At 45.0% G+C, this 15,860-nt stretch overlaps 1 pseudogene; it reads left to right on the top strand.

Annotated features, from left to right (window-relative positions):
- Positions 1-10,928: 10,928 nt before the first annotated feature.
- On the top strand, positions 10,929-12,395 carry LOC147976885 (protein FAR1-RELATED SEQUENCE 5-like; annotated as a pseudogene).
- Positions 12,396-15,860: the final 3,465 nt, after the last annotated feature.

The raw sequence follows: 15,860 nt of genomic DNA, 5'->3' as shown, positions 1-15,860 counted from the left end.
TGAACATAGTTCTTCTCAGGTCAGAAGCGAATGAGCCCAACATAACGCATGGTTCCATGGGCTTTCTTGAACCATCAACTGACGGAGACGACAAAAGAGAATTCAGAGCGAACTGGATGCACAAAAATCACCACAATGTCTTTCCCAGCTGCCAGCTGCTTGCCCCGATCTCCGGGGACGCTACTCTATCACACACAGAGCATGCGCAGAATGCCCGGGCGGACAGGCTGATTGTCTCGCAGCAACTGCTCCTACAATGCTTAGTGAATTGGACACATTGCACGTATTCCCTGTGCGTCCCATTGCTCCGCCCACACCTATGTACGTCAAGTTTTGGTGCCAACACTGTCTGAACATCGAAGCAACTCTAACCCAATCACATGTTGAATTATCAATTCAATCCTCAAGTGCAGCAATTGTTGGAAGTCTCGTATTTATAGAAAGAAAATGGGTGGCACTGTGGAGTCATTGTGCTGTCCTTCCCACATTCGTTACATCTCTAAATGGTATTACTATACTAGTACATTATGGCTAGATAATTTTGCTTCCGGTTTCACCTGGAAGATAGGCCTAGTTAGTACGGCTGAACTTCTGCATATACACCAATCAAGAAGTTAGAATAAATGTAGTAATAACATCTCTAGCAGATCCACTACAAGCTATATTTGAGATAATTTTTTCATTTAAGGAGTAAAGCACTAGCTAGCAAATTCTCTAAATACATAACTCACAAAAACTACGACTTTGTTTCCCTCAAAAAGCTATCATTTGGACTAAATTTGCTCCAAAGAGTAAACTTTTAAGCATATTTGGGGAGGCCGCGCCGCCCATCTCGGCTCCGAGCCGAGCCGCACCGCTACCTCTGTCGTCATCGCCGGAGAGCTCCTGATGCCCTCCTCCAGCACTGTCATTCATTCCTCCACCTTCTCCTTTGTCGCCGGTACTGGTTTTGGCCGGATCCGTCGTCGCCGCCACCGCCATTGCAAAGTTTCAATCCATCGCTTCCGAGCCCCGATTTAGCCAGGAATGGAGCCGCATGAGGTTAGGGAAGCAAATGGGGCTCCGGGCGCGAGCCCACACCGGCCAGCGGAGCCGTAGTGGCCCTTCTTTACCGCCGACGTGGCCGAGCTCCCCGCAACTCCCGTTCACTCGGCCTTGAGCCCCCCACCCCTGGCATACGCACTCTAGCGAGTCATCGCGCTGTAACAGCGCCTATGTCAGATATGTCCACAAAGTGTACAACACCGGCGGCGATGCTCCGGCAAATCCAGCGAGCTTCCTGGCAAAAATTTAACCCCTCTTAAGTGTACGGGATCGGATCTGCTAGCTGAGCAAAAATGCAACCCTCAATTTTTGGAACGAGATCCTCTGACGTGCTTCGATCTAGTGCTGAGGGACGTTGTTCGCGTGTCACCATTCGCTAGCCATCCGACAGCAGCAGGTGGAAACCAGGGAAACAGAGCCAAGAAGCAGCAAGAAGCAATCAGCCCAGAAGAGATGCGACCCAGTTCAAAAGAAAACACCCATCCTCGTTCGCTCGCCATCGCCATGACCCTGCCTAACCCTAGCGCTGCTGCGGGAGATTGAGCGACCGCCGCTGCCATTGCTGCACCAGCGCGGGAGTGCGGCCGCCGCCGCCGTCTATGTCACCGCAAGAGGGAGAGCTGCTGGCAACGCCATGGTCACCGCCACCGCATGGCTGCACCACGTCGTCGAGCTCGCGGTCGCTGCGGCAGGCGCCAAGTGAGCGCCGCATTGCTGAGCGCAAGCAACCGCAGATGAAGGCCGGCCAACACAAGCCTGGAGTGCGATGCGGCCGATGCAATCGATGACTATGTCCGCATTGGTGAAGACACAATCTTTGACTCTGTTCGATGATTCACCAAAACAATGATCGTTGTCTTTGGCTCGAAGTACTTGAGAGCACCAACCGAGGAATACATCCAGAGGCTGATGACTAAGAATGAAGCAAGATGATGGCCAGGGATGCTTGGATAAGTTGACTATGTGCACTGGACATGGAAGAATTGTCCTGCAGGGTGGAAGGGTTAGTACAAAGGCCACTGCAATGATCCAATGATCACTCTTGAGGCAGTTGCATCGAAGGATCTTTGGCTATGCCATTCATTTTTTGGTTTGCCTGGCTCTCACAATGACTTGAATGTGTTGTCGAGACCACCTCTGTTTTCTAGGCTTATTATAGGTGATGCTCCTGATTGCAACTACTCGGTCAACGGGCACAACTACTCGATGGATTACTACCTTGTGGATGCATCTATCCACAATGGGCCACCTTAGTCAAAACAATTCCACGTCCAAAAGGTAACAAAAAACATTCACTTTGCCCAACGTCAAGAAGCTACTAGGAAATATCTTGAGAGAGCGTTCAGTGTACTTCAAAAGCGCTTTGAAATTGTCCGTGGTCCTGCCGAGTACCGGAACTCCAAGGTTCTATGATGGATCATGACTTGTTGCATCATCTTGCATGACATGATCATTGAAGACAAGAGAGATATGCCTGAGAACTTTCGATACACTACCAATGGGACTCCGGTTGAGCCAGAGTATGATACGAACAAGATCTTGACATTCTTTGAGGAGCATCGCAAGATCGAGAATCGTCAAGTTCATTCTCAGCTCCAACAGATCTTGTTGAGCATCATTGCCAACGTCTTAGCGAGTCCTAGTTGTTCTATCGCGTGCTACTTTGCTACATTTCAACCATTCGGCGTGTTTAAATTTGAATAATTTGCATTGTAAACTTTGAATTCGGTCTGTAAACTATATTGGTGATTTGCACGAACATTCAAATTTATGTTTAGTTTCTACTCCCTCCGTTCCTAAATACTTGTCTTTCTAAGCATTTCAACAAGTGACTACATACGGAGCAAAATGAGTGAATCTACACTCTAAAAAATGTCTACATACATCCGTATGTAGTAGTCATTTGAAATGTCTAGAAAGACAAATATTTAGGAACGGAGGGAGTATATGTGTGCTAATATGTAGTTGCACTTTATACTAGAAAGGCAAAATTTAGAAAAACAAAATTTTACTCCGTTAAATATAGGGGATTGGTTAGGTCCGGCCAAAACTTAGTGAAGTATTATACTCCACTAAGCGTTTACTCGCCGAATACTCCACTATTTTGAGGAGACCGGTTAGAGTTGCCCTTAGGGGCTGATATTTGTATAAAGGCCTCTACTTTTCTTAGGCCTCGTTTGGTAGGAGAGGATCGAAGGGGTTTTGAAGGGAATTTCCTCGCGTGGCCCAGAAACCCTGCAAAACCTCGAGGGCCCATTTGGCACACGGGGTTTCGGCGGCCCAACCCCTACTGACCCCCTCCCACACCCTCCTTTCCACGCGGTTCAGAGCCCTCGAGGGGGGGCGCGCGGATTTGGGGAGGAAACGACACCGCGCCGCCGCCCGCTCACAGTGCCGCCGCCCGACTCCTCCTCAACGCGCCACCGACCAACTCATCGACGCCTACGTACCTCCTCCGCCGGCTTCTCCCCGATGGTAAGCCCTCGCCTCGTCTCCCCCTCTTTCCCCTCGTCGTTCAGGTTTCTTCCATCCACCCGTCCATGGCTGCCGCCTGGTCTTCCTCGGCGAGCTCGCCAAGCACGCCGTCTCCGAGGGCACCAGGGCCGTCACCAAGTTCACCTCCTCCTAGACTGATGACATATTGTTGGTTTCTGTATCTGCACTGTTGACTCTGCCTATCTATCTGCAGGTAGTGGTAGTAGTACGTGTCGTTGATTTTTTACTTGGTGACTGAATTGATCTCTGCTATGCACATTAGGTTTATCATGGAGCGGATGTAGTAGTAGCTTCAGACTTGGCTCCGACGGTGCTCTGTAGTTAGGTGATGGTGTGTGCTCTGACCATGTTATCCTACTGCAAGATTTTTGCTGGAATTCATGTTCTTGGATAAATCAGAAGTGGCATATGCAACTGAATTATGTCGCTCTTAAGTCTTAACTAGCAAATGTCCTACCTAGCAAATGTGCAGATGTTTGCCGATTAATGTGTAGAAAACTGTTAGCAATGTAGTACTATTTTGGCCATTAGTCTTTTTTCCGAACCATGCATGTATGAGAGCTGATAAAGGTACAAAAGAGGTTCATCTAGAGGATACACTACACTCATGTTCTTATTTGACAGCCTGTCGCTTGGATTCTTGTTTGGGTGGATGAGTTGCCTCCATCTTTAGATGCTTACTAATGGTTGTTCATGTTCTAGAATTGTCTCGGTTTCCCAGTTCCAAGTTCCAACTGGTGGAATACATCTTTTTGAAGAAGTAATTGTGTGTTACTGATTCAATTTGGCTGCTGCGACGTAAAGAGCAGGTTGTGGCAGATATATTGTTCACCCTGCTTCATCCAGGCTGCTTCTGGAACTGTGGGAAGAATGGAAGACTTGGCTGCTTGTGAGACGATGGGCTGGCTGAGTCCGAGCAGTGAACTACTAGGAAGAGGAACCCATAAGCATCTAGATGGATGGAGAGGTTAGTGGGATTAACTTAATTAGTACTCAAGTCCCAGCATTTGCATGATGTGCTCATATACACCCACACATATGTTCCATCCATATAAAAGGATTCAGATATAGTTGCATGAAAGTGTAGTACATGATTTGACTGAGATCCGATTTGGGGAACTCAAAGTGTTTGTTCATAGTTGTGGTCTGACATTGATATATTGTTCTCTGCAACTACTGTATTGGACTAGAGAGGAGATGTTATTCTAAAAAACATCACTCCTCTGGGTGCCTTATTTTTGTTCAGTAGTTTTTTTTTCCTTGTTTGAGTGTCGCTTTGCTAATTTTGTCTCTATTTGCAGGCTATCATCTGAGCAGTCATCCATTACCCAGCTTAAGCTAATACAGGTTACACTCCAAACAGACCTGGCAAGTGATTGTCTCTCTGTAGATATTATATAGGCAATATTCTGCCAAAGCTTAGAAAATATATATTATCCCAAGTTTGGTGTATATTCATTTTTATTTGCATTCGTTTATGTTGATAATTACGGTCAGATGCTCGTTTAGTTGCACATGTTTGTCTTGAGGAATCGTGCTTATAAACATTCTTTATACCTTGTATTGTACAAGTCGTCATCAGTCACTCGATTGATTAGGTGGATGTTTGTTTCTAGTGATCCAGTCTGAATGATTATGTATCATCTTACATGCCTGTTCCAAGTTTTCCTTTGCCTGAATCATAATCAATTAACGGATAAGATCTTACACAGTTTGTTTCTTGTTCTGTATCCTATTCCAAATTGGTCTGTACTGCTTTTGTTGGAGAAGACATGAAGATGCAGTACTACTATGGAAATGTCTAACTTTTTGCCAATAAGATTGTAGTTCTCATATGATTCTCTTGCTGCTATTGAGTGATCCTTCATATTGTGGCTGTATGTGTTCTCTGGTTTATAAAGGTCATAGTGATTATTTTTGTGGAGTCCTCCTTGTTAGTTTATTTTTTCAGGTTACATCCTCAACTAAGATTTGGTAAGTAGCCATATCCTATCTTCTCGGCAAATACTCGACTGATTCTTTTTGCCATTCACCTGAGAAAGGCGCATTAATACTAACCTCTTGCTATGATCTTGAATTTTTGCAGTGCAAATGGCGGACATTTAGCTAGTGGTACATGCCTTGCCGAGCTCCCCGACGGATAGTGCCTGACTTGCAAGCACGTCGGAGGCTTTGTCCACGGTCTTGCAGTGGACGATATTATTTGGTCGGCAATGATAAAGTTTTCCCACAATGGCTGCCAGAGCGAGTCATCTAGCACGAGCTTGACGATCACCACCGTGCTTCTACACTTCTGTAGCAACATGATTAGCTTTACGTGTGGATTCTACCTGTAGCAAGTTTTTCTATTATGATGTTGTTTTGCTTGTAAAGATTGGATTTTTGGATGTCTTGCACCATCGTAAATCAATATGCAAACCCTGCGTATCAAACAACACTTCTATACAAAAAGGATTGTGGCTAGAGGGGGATTGGGAATTCAGGGGATTTGAGAGGATTGGGTGGAAGAGAGGGATTCACCGAATCCCCTCAAATCCCCACCCCCTTTGGGGCTGGAAACCCCCCTCTACCAAACAAGGCCTTAGGGGTTGGGCAAGTCACTGCAGTCGTGCATTGACCTCAAGTTGAACACTCTGACACCCACCTCCTGTTTGTCATTGGGTTTTGGCAAGTCTCTTACTGTTGGGTTTATGTGTATGCTTCTTGTTGATTCTTCCGAGCATTTACTTATTCCTCCGCTGCAAGCGTTAGGCATCCTTGATCCTACGAAGCTGTGACCCACCATGTGTTCGACAAAATGCTATTACACCAGCAGTGACATGAAGCCACTGACCCACCATCTGTTCGACACAATGCTACTCCCTCTAGTGTCAAAAACACTCTGATATTATGAGACGGAGGGAATACTACACTGATAGTGACATAAAGCTACCTGCATCCGCCGTCACCCAGGAATCGACTCCGTGTGCATCCTCATTGCCATCGTGCTCAATGAGGAGATGGGTGCGCCGGCCGACCAGGAAGACATCTCCAAGCTGGTGTGCCTTATGATGCAACCAGAAGGGGGCAAGAGTAGTGGATCACTCATATTACCATGGAATCTAGGCACTCGAGGAGTTGTAAATTGTAATACACTGTCCCATATAATTGGGGCTACCCTATGCTACTAACTTTGTGAAGCTATCATTGCCATGGGATCCTGGAAAGCATGATGCAATATACAGACCCAGTCAAGAGCTTGAGGACAGTCTTTGCAACACCAAATTCTTCAGTCATGGAGTTTGGTATGCCATTTTGATGTCACGTTGGTCATAAAATTGGAGCAGGGGAAGTGAGAAAATTATAGTAGGTGCATCCACTTGTTTGATGACACAGTATTTGTGTTGATTCAAAACTTTGACAAGCATCCGAACAATGGATGAAATGCTGGCTATGCATACATTATGGAGGATGCCTCGGAAACACGTGTTGCTGTCGGTTTTCCTTGAATGGCTACAGGTCCGAGGCTCATCATGTGGCCAACTTTTTCACTGGAAGAAAATTGCAGAAAAAGACATCATGCTAATGCGGATGGATTTACATGATCATGTATGTGCATTCTACTCCAACCAGCAGTCCAAGCCACATACTACACCGATGATATTAGAGGTAAAGAAGCGGGAGCCACTAATTAACGAGCGCTTCTTCGGGAGTCTCGCAACGATCAGCGCCACTTGGCGCACTCATAGTCATTCGCCACGTGTCGCGCTCTGGACGCTCCCTCCGGATTTTGTTTTTCTTTTATTTTTCCGCATTTCGGCTATTTAAGCGGGTTTTTTCGATGTTTTGGTTTCCCACCGGTATTCCTTAGCTTTTCAACCAAAAAATTCAGAATTTTTTTTGCGCGAAAAAACATGTTTTCTTTTTTTTCCTTTTGTGAGAGTCACGGTTTTCCTGCCGCGAGAGCCACGGTTTTGCTTTCGCGAGAGTCACGGCCGCGCCTCTCGGAAACGAGAAAAACGTGTTTTCTATTTTTTTTTCCTTTTGCAAGAGTCACGGTTTTGCTTCCATGAGAGGCACGGTTTTATTTTCGCGAGTCACGGCCGTGCCTTTCGGAAGGGAAAAAACGCATTTTCTATTTTTTTCCTTCGCAAGAGTCACGGTTTTGCTTCCGCGATAGGCACGGTTATGCTTTCGCGAGAGTCATGGCCGTGCCTCTCGAAGACGAAAAATAAAACATGTTTCCTGTTTTTTTTCTTCCTTTCGCGAGAGTCACAGTTTTGCTTCCGCGAGAGGTATGCTTGTGCTTTCGCTAGAGTCACGGCCGTGCCTCTCGAAAAGAGAAAAACGTGTTTTTTTTCATTTCGTGAGAGTCACGGTTTTGCTTCCGCGAGAGGCACGGGTGTGCTTTCACGAGAGTCACGGTTGTGCCTCTCGGAAACGAAAAAATGTTTTTTCTATTTTTTCCTTTCGCGAGAGTCACGGCCGTGCCTCTTTCGGAGAGGGAAAAAAATCCGTGCTCTTGGTTTGGTTTTTTCGTCCGGTTTTTCTGGCCGGTTTCTTTTGTGAAAAAAAAGTTCGTCAAAACCTATTAACATGGGATCTAGTTTTAAAGATCTCGGCGCGAGGAATCCAACGGTGAAAGCGGTTTGAGATTTGGATACACGGTCTGAGAGATAAAACGTTTTGAATGAATGGATCTACGAAAAAAAACTCCTAGGTTGCGACAAATGGCACGTTGCATGTGCACCACTTGTCGCAACCTAAGGTGTTGGAGCGATCTTTACAACAAGTACTCCCCAACGGGTCAGGCTCTCGTGCTGGGTTCCCAGCACGCACTATCGTGCAGGGTCAACCAGCGCCCAGCACGTGTCCCGTGGACCCACCACTTAAACAACCCAGCGTATCTCTCTAATTGCAGTTATGTTCCAGAAAATCAGCAAAACGACATGTTTCTCTCCCGCGTTACAATTGATTGCCGCCAAAATCTCTTTCCTGGCTTCATCCTTTCTCCTACCGATCTATTCCATTGTTAATTGTTGCCCCTGGATCACAGGAGAATAGATCAATCTTGATAGAAATTTATCCTCTTCATGGATCAACATCTACTGTGTTCTTCAGCATGGACGGAGCTCCTCACACTTCATCGTCCGGAGGTATGTTCTTGTGTCTGGAATTAACAGATTATCAACACTCTTGATCATACGAAGGTGACAAGATTAAAAAAAACGAAGAGCTGATTCTATGACATGCAAATTACTCCTTCAGAAATAGCTCCCCGCACTCCATGTTCCGTAGCCACATTTCTTTCAAACACATGCAAATTAATCCTTCGGAATTGCATTATAATTCTGTTAGTGATGATCACTCCTACGATGTTGCGCACATTATGCATCAGAGTACCACCAAGTTTATTATAAACTAGATCATGATGGCGCGCGTTGTTGCGCCCATCTATTATTTCAATAAAATGGTAGGAATATTCTTATATATATTGTTGCACGAAATATAGAGGTTAAATATGAACCAAGTAGTTTGCAACTCAAGGACAATTCCGAATTGAAGTTTCGGAATAACAAAACAAACAGTTGTTATTAGGAGAATAATACAAAAGAATCATATAATTACATCGGTAGGTTACCCATCCATTCTGGGAAAATAATGAAAGAAATATCTGAGAAAAATAAAAAAATGGCTCAAGTAGTTAGTCATATAATTGTTTGAAATTGTAGATATGCAATGAGTTTTTTAAAATATAAGTTAACCATCGAATTTGCATGTACATCATCAATCCAAGTTGGAGCTATACATAGAAGACCATATCAGATAATATCATCAGAAAATAGCCCGTGGGAAGTAATCGATAATTCGTACGACCAATCCATACTTTATTTCATAATCAAACAAGTCTGCATATACAACACATCATTTATTTGCACACCACAGAAAATAAATCTAGACAGGCAAAAACAGAACCCTGAGTAGTCATGAGACTCACCAAACCTGCTACAAAGAAAACAGATAATCAACAAGTTGTCCATAGCAGTCAAGCAGAATTGCAAAATGGTTAGACATAATTTTTGACACAAATGTAATTATGAGTACCATTTACAGACATACATAAACACTGCCTTCCATCAGTAGCAAGATCTGAACAAAAAGAAAAACTGCAGATGGCAGAAGAGAATTAGGGTGTTCAGTTGCTCACCTTGTTACAAACTTCAGATGGAGGAACAGGAGTGGGGTGCTCAGTTGCTCACCGTGTTTTGTTGGCTCACATCACGTAGATCGGTAGATGGGGATCAGCCGCAGGCCTGGGACACGCCAGTGGGTCAGAAGGTTATTATAGGGTCGCCGGCAGATTGATGGCGTGAGGAATTCCCATCGACCATCTATAAACGGAGTGAGCAACCGAGGGTTGACGAGGAGCTCCATTAAGTAGAATCGTCATCGTTTTCGAAGCTGCTCCTAGCTTCTACAGGCTGGTCGGCTTGACGATCTAGGATGTGGCCACCGGGCAATCAATCCCCAGTTCCCCACTATGACGTGATAGGCAGTCTGTTTGATGGAGTAATACGAGCGAGGAGAGCACCAGAAGATGAAGATATATATGTACGTGTAGGAATCGAAGCAGCTGCAGATCAGGGAAAAGAAACGCACACCTTAATAATTAGTCAATGCTCCCAGGAACTGATAACTGATTGCCTCCTTTAATCCCATCGAGGCAGTTTCCCTCCTGTACAGTCGAACGTCCCTTCGTCTCTACCGGCGTCGGCGTGCGGGCCGGGTGGCTCGAACGACTCGGCATCCGCGACCGGGATCGCCGTGCCACCCGCATCGCCTATGCACGCCTCCAGGTCGTGAGAGAGGAGCGCCGCAGAACAAATCAGTGCGGCTACTGAATCGATGGGCTTTGTCCGGGAGCAGGCCCAGTTAATCACAATACACCGATTTTTCCATCAGAGTAGCCAGCCGCAGGACAGCTAAGCCCACTAAGCAATTGATAGCGGGGTGAGGCAGCGATCAGACAGCCACAAATGGTCAGGACACGACATCCAACGGCCAAAACTGCTAAAGGCGTGAGAGGGCTCGCTTTAGGCTCGGTTATACTGTCCTTAATTTTACTGCATGAGATTTCTCCTTTGACACTAACTCTAATGATAGAGATTACTGTATCAAAGAAAAGGATCAATAATTTGCTAATGCTCCTTGGGTGAATACCGTGTGATTTTCAGGTTTCACTAAGCCAGGACTGTGAATATCTTGTGATTTTTACTCTGTGTGTCGTCCATGAACTAATTAGTATATCATAATTTTTATGTTGTGTAGATCATGAGACCACAAATGTGGGAGAGGCAGGTGGAAGTACAAAGGATTATTACATCAAAAGGTTAAAACCAGAGATAGGGATGGAATTTGAGAATGATGATATAGCATATGAGTTTTACAATACATATGCAGGACATGTAGGTTTCAGTGTCAGGAAATCTTGGCATGATAAATCCTCGACGACTAATGTTATTCGGACAAAGAAATTTGTATGCTCAAAGGCAGGTTACAAGGACAAGAGCAAGGGACAATGTCAGAGGAAGCGAGCAGATACAAGAGTTGGTTGCCTGGCAGAGATGACCATCAAAATAAGTGCTAATGGAAAATATGTTGTAAGCATCTTTGAGGATGCTCATAATCATGAACTCGTAACTCCAAGCAAAGCCCATCTACTGCGATCCCGGAGAAAAATTACAGAAGGTCAGAAGGCGCAAATTGACATATTGAATGATTCAGGTATTAGACCAAAGTCTGGTCATGAAGTGATGAGTAGACAAGCAGGGGGTCGACAGTGTCTTAGCTTCGGTCAAAAAGATTATAAAAATTATCTCCGTTCAAAGCGTATGCAATCCATCCAAGGAGATACAGGTGCCATTCTTCAATACCTTCAGGACAAGCAGATGGAAAACCCTTCCCTTTTTTATGCAATACAAGTAGATGAAGATGAGATGATAACCAATATATTCTGGGCAGATGCAAGATCAATATTAGATATCACTACTTCGGTGATGTGGTATGTTTTGACACAACCTTTAAGACAAATAGTTATGGCAGACCATTTGCCCCTTTTGTTGGTGTCAACCATCATAAACAAACAGTGGTTTTTGGAGCTGCATTATTGTATGATGAAACATCTGAGACCTTTGAATGGTTGTTTGAAACATTTAAAAGGGCCATGTCAGGAAAAGAACCAAAGAAAATATTGACCAATCAATGTGTTGCCATCATTACTGCCATTAATTAACAAGGTTTTTACTAACTCAATACATCGTCTATGTGTGTGGCACATGTATCAGAATGCTGCAAAACATTTGAGTCATGTTTTCCAAGGTTCGAAGACATTTAAGAAATATTTTGGCAAGTGTGTTTATGATTTTGAAGAAGTTGACGAATTCTTAGCAGGTTGGAATGATATGCTAGTGAAATATAATTTGGAAGATAATGAATGGCTACATAGATTATTCCAGAAGAGGGAGAAGTGGGATTTGGTTTATGGTCGACAAACCTTTTGTGCAGAAATGAAATCTACACAAAGAAGCGAGAGTATGAATGCACTATTGAAACGATACCTGCATGTTCGCCTTGACTTATTAGATTTCTTCAAGCACTATGAGAGGGCCGTGGATGATAGAAGGTATGCTGAAGTGGAAAGTGATTTCTATGCGAGTCAAACATCACCAAAGGTGCCATATGTGCAGATGCTGATACAAACTTCGAAAGTATATACACCTGCTATGTTTGAGATATTTAAAGGAGAATTTGACATGGTAATGGGATATTGTGTGTACGGGAGTGGTCGTACTAGATCTATTTCTGAAGTTTCATGATATTGTGTCGTCATGCATTGAATTTGTTGGGGTATTGTGTCATCATGCATTGAAGGTGTTGGACCACAACAATATCAAGGAGTTGGCACCGGAATATATCTTGAAAAGATGGACAAGGCGAGCAAAATCAGGGCCATCACAAGCAATTCAAAAGTGCTCTAATGATGAAGATGCAAGAGTCCGCACTTACAATAACATTTTGAGCAAAGCAGCAGCAAACAAAGAGGCATATGCACTACTGCAAAGTATGTCAATTGAACTAATGGAAAAGGGCGACCAAATTTTACATGGAAATCAAGCAAAAGATGAATCAACAAATCATGAACAAGCAGAGAAGCAACCAGTTGAATGCAACATTGAGAATGTAGTCCAAGCACAAGGAACAAAGAGAAAAGAGCAAGGAAGTAGCAACAAAAGGATTAAATCTAAACTGGAACTGAACAATAAGAATAAACGTAATACAAAAGGTATGGTATTGCACAAGAAATAGCTATATAAATATCTGGTCATGTTATTGAAATAGATCTAACAAATTCTTTTGCAAATAGGTCAAGGAGCAACATGCAAGAATAAGAGTGGTGATTGTGCTTCTGCAATGTCTGGGGCAAATCCTAGCTTAAATATACCAAATAAGAACAAACGTAATACAAATGGTATGGTATTGCACAAGAAATAGATACATAAATATCTGATCATGTTATTGAAATGGATCTAACAATTTTAACTCCCGCCTCACCGCCTTCCAATCCCACGGCTCCAGACGGCGAAGCGCGCCGGAGATAGACGCGCTAGCTGCGACACCTCCAGTTCACTAAGCGCATTGGAGACGGGCGGCGCAAGCAGCGACATACCCGGCCTCGCCGCCGGCCACGGCCCGGACAGCGGATTTCACCTCGCCATAATCCTCTCGCAGTGGAACCAGTGGCTGTGGAATAGGGACCGGCAGCAATAGTGTGCCCGGATAAGTATTTTCAATAAATTAGGAAAAGAAAAACGTCTTATGAAGTGATGGGTCCACGGGACACGTGCTGGGCGTTGATTGGCCCTGCACGATAGTGTGTGCTGGGAACCCAGCACGAGAGCCCGTCCTAGTGATTTCGTAAAGAAGCAATGTGGGACATTTAATTGAAAGAACAACATGGAGTTTCCGTATATGTGAGTCAACGCACGCACTGCTGCTGGGCAGCCCAATATGGTAACATAAAAAATAAATCCTTTTGCAACTGAGCGGGCTGGCCAAGGCCGGAGCACACGTACTGCTGCTGACAGCCCAATACGGGGACGGGAAACAAATCGGACTAAAATCACACCCCAAAAAATAGTATCACCTCGAAATGGTACGGGAGAAAATAAATCTATACGGTGGATCAAAAATCAGTGAAACACACCTCACTTTATAAGCAGCTAGGTCGATATATATTAGCTCTAAAGTAAGTGTGATCCACTTTAATTATGAACTATGCTGTTAAACCACTATGTATAATTATGCGCAATGTGGTTTAAATCTAGTTTCCGATTTGGGTTTCGAATGAGATGTTTGTGCACAATTTGAATTTAAAAGGTTAAATTTAAGAAAAGTCTAACGCCTACACGTGTGGGCGTTTTTCAACTCGCCCACACGCCTGGATCGTCGTCCAGTGCCTTTTGCACGAATCTTGGCACGAAAAGGTTGATTTTTTGTGCTAGGATGGGGCTGGTGTGTGGGCGTTGAAAAATTTGCCCACATGCCCGCACCATGCTGTTTGCCAGCTGCGTTGTGTGGGCGAACTAGTTTCTGCCCACACAGCCACCACCTAGGTCATGCGCGTGTGGGCAAATTGCTTTTCGCCCACACGACACTCCTATGTTGTGGACGGCAATTGCAGTTACGCGAACGTGGCAACTCAGTACACACACGGCAACTGTGATTCTCTGCTACACGGCAACTGCAGTTACGCGAACGTGGCAACTCGGTACACACACATGGCAACTGTGATTCTTTGCTACACGGCAATTGCAGTTGCGCGTACGTGGCAACCAGATAAACACACATGGCAACTGTGATTAACAATACATGTCAACTATGGTTGGACCACACGTGGCAACTAGGTAAACACACATGGCAACTACTGTTTTGACCATATGTGGCAAGTAGTTAATCACACACGGCAACTACGGTTTGATTACACGCGGCAACTATCATAAATTAGACATGGCAAATATAGTTAACCAAAACAGATAGAGTTGCCATGCTTTTACAACTACACTTGCCATTCCGGATAACTACATCTGCCAACCAGAATGGCAACTAAATAGTCATCCCGCGGGGTACCTAACGTAGCTGCGTCAGGACGTGTGGGCATTTTTGCTTCGTGCCACACGCACGGGGTGAAGATGAGTAGTACTTGTTGGGCGTGTGGCACGAAGTAGGCGCGCCCACACGTGTGGGCAATTCCAATGTCCGCCCACACACAGCCCGTGTGGGCTGCCTCCTACTCACACCACACACGGTGTGTGGGCGCATGTCGTATATGCCACACGTGTGGCAGTTAGGGGCGTCCTAAATTTAAGGGTTCAATTAGCTCCACACATTTTTAACTCTTCATATTTGAGGAGTTATGATTTTAGGAGATATCTGAGGGAGAATATTTCAATGATTCGATTAGAGACTCCCTTGGAGTGAAGGCAAAAGTATTGTTGATGATGCATTGGAGCGCCCATTTTCTTTGCTCGCCGCAGAACATTTTCAAGAACATAATCATTTTTTTCATTACCAAACGATTATTGAAACTTGTACTAGGACTAGAAAGTTAAGAGGCTGAATTGAGGCATTGAAAAGTTAAACGCTAAAGCGAGGGACATGTAAGGCGGGCGTGTAGCATCGTATTGATATATCTCGGCTCCTTCAGCTCGTCATCTCAAGGTTCCCCTCTTCTCGGTTCATCTGTTCTCCTCCACTCCGTTGCTCCCCTTCCCACTCCACCATTCCCATCAGAATCCCGCTCCCGAATTCGCCGGAGTCCCCGCGGAATCCTCCCAGCTCCACCCTCCCGGAGCTCGATTTGTTCCCTGGACCCGCCGGCTCGGCCGCCTCTTCGCTCCGCAGATCCGCGCCCTCCCCGGTGATTCGACTCGCATGAGCTCGGATAGGTATCAGTCCTCTTTTAATTTTGCTGTTGATGCCGGGTCGCAGTCTCCGAAAGAGGTGGTACCGCCTGACAGTTTGCTGCTCGCAGCTCGCTGCTGGGCGATGAAAATCTGTCATTTCCGCTGAGAATATGATACAAACCGAATAACACAACCTCGCATACCACTACTCGATCAGAACTGATGCTCGCGGCCCTTCTACCTTTGCAACACTCCGTATGGCAGCTTCTACTAGTGTTAGCCAGGCCAACGTAATTTCTTCTATTTTCCTAACAGCCGGTGTGCTTGTACTTGTGATTCTTGATTTGCAACACTCCATATACCACTATTCTGCTACCA

Source organism: Triticum urartu, chromosome 4A (assembly GCF_056163025.1).
Source record: "Triticum urartu cultivar PI428250 chromosome 4A, HENAU_Tu73, whole genome shotgun sequence".
In the NCBI taxonomy this organism is placed as follows: domain Eukaryota; kingdom Viridiplantae; phylum Streptophyta; class Magnoliopsida; order Poales; family Poaceae; genus Triticum; species Triticum urartu.
This window is presented reverse-complemented; position numbering and strand designations above follow the sequence as displayed.